At 44.8% G+C, this 1,810-nt stretch overlaps 1 non-coding gene across 1 annotated transcript; it reads right to left on the bottom strand.

Annotated features, from left to right (window-relative positions):
• Nucleotides 1-515: 515 nt before the first annotated feature.
• On the bottom strand, nt 516-622 carry LOC112426156 (U6 spliceosomal RNA). Its single transcript, XR_003017435.2, has one exon. It is a non-coding gene; the product is annotated as a U6 spliceosomal RNA (small nuclear RNA).
• Between the last annotated feature and the right edge of the window lie 1,188 nt (nt 623-1,810).

The raw sequence follows: 1,810 nt of genomic DNA on the forward strand, positions 1-1,810 counted from the left end.
TTACAGAAAGTATTTTAACTGGCAAAACCTGAATTCATGTCACTAAAATTGTTCTTATCTCTCCAGAAATAATAAAAATAAATAAATTTGAGAAGATAGAGGTATTAAAAAAATCACTTTCATCCTGTAGAATTCCCCACAAATGGGCAAAATAAAAAATAACCCCCCAAAATCACTTTCCTTGCCCTTCTTTGTATTTATTTATTTATTTATTTTGAGACAGAGTCTCGCTCTGTCGCCAGGCTGGAATGCAGTGGCACGATCTCAGCTCACTGCAACCTGTGCCTCGCAGGTTCAAGCAATTCTCCCAAGTAGCTGGGACTACAGGAGCATGAACCATGCCCAGCTAATTTTTGTATTTTTAGTACAGACGGAGTTTCACCATGTTGCCCAGGATGCTCTTGATCTCTTGAACTTGTGATCTGCCCGTCTCGGCCTCCCAAAGTGCTGGTATTACAGGCGTAAGCCACTACGCCCGGCACTTGCCCTTTATTTTCTAGGTATGTTTATTTTTTTATAATACAGAATGTTTCAGGAATTTGTGTGTCATTCTAGTGCAGCGGCCATGCTAATCTTCTCTGTATCATCCCCATTTTAGTATATGTGCTGCCAAAGCAAGCACAATTTTCTAGGTATTTTTATTTGGGGGAAACTTAATCTCATCAGCAAATCCTAACAAGACTGCTTTTTATTTTCCTTCTTTTTGCCAGCTACCATATATCTGCAATACTTTTTCAAACTCGTCTCATTTCAACATACAGATACAGCGCTATTCTCCCTATCGGGATTTTTGTAAGCCTACCTCTGTTGTGGGAGTGGATGACACAGGGGTTTGGCTGCATGACTAGCTTTGGCCAGTGGGACGTTAGAAAATGTAGGCCAGGCACAGTGGCTCACACCTGTAATCCCAACACTTTGGGAGGCCGAGGCAGGCGGATCACCTGAGGTCAGGAGTTCGAGACCTGCCTGGCCAACATGGTAAAACTCTGTCTCTACTAAAAACACAAAAATTAGCCAGGAATGGTGGCACACACCTGTAATCCCAGCTACTAGGGAGGCTGAGGCAGGAGAATCACTTGAACCTGGGAGGTGGAGGTTGCAGGGAGCGGAGATCACGCCATTGTACTCCAGCCTGGGGACAAGAGTGAGACTTCATATCAATCAAAAAAAAAAAAAAGAAAGAAAACGTGATGCAGACTGGGTGCAGTGGCTCACACCTGTAATCCCAGCATTTTGGGAGGCTGAAGTGGGTGGATCGGAGTTGGAGACCAGCCTGGCCAACGTGGTGAACTCTCATCTCTACTAAAAATACAAAAATTAGCCCGGCATGGTGGCGCACACCTATACTCTCAGCTACTAAGGAGGCTGAGGTGGAAGAATTGTTTGAACTCAGGAGACAGGGGCTGCAGTGAGCCGAGACTGTGCACTGCACTCCAGCCTGGGTGACACAGTGGGACTCTGTCTCAAAAAAAAAAAGAAAGAAAGAAAGAAAGAAAATGTAATGCAAGCAGAGCTTCCGTAAGCACTTGCACACTGGAGCCTTTTCTTTTGGAATGCTGTGACAACCAAGTAAGAAACCAAGCTATGCTATTAAAGATGCCTACTAGAGGAAAATTGAGGCGCTCTAACCAACAGCCTCAGCTGCCAGCCATGTGAGTGAGGCCATTGTGAGCCATCCAGCCTTGGTGAAGTTACCAGCTGACTGAAGCTGAAGTGATCTCAAGTGAGGCCAGCAGAAGGTCTGTTCAGCTGAGCTTAGCCCAAATCGTCGATCACAAGCAAATAAATGATTCCTATTTAAGCCACTAAG

The sequence above is a fragment of the Macaca nemestrina genome, chromosome 19 (genome assembly GCF_043159975.1).
Source record: "Macaca nemestrina isolate mMacNem1 chromosome 19, mMacNem.hap1, whole genome shotgun sequence".
NCBI classification, from domain to species: Eukaryota; Metazoa; Chordata; class Mammalia; order Primates; family Cercopithecidae; genus Macaca; species Macaca nemestrina.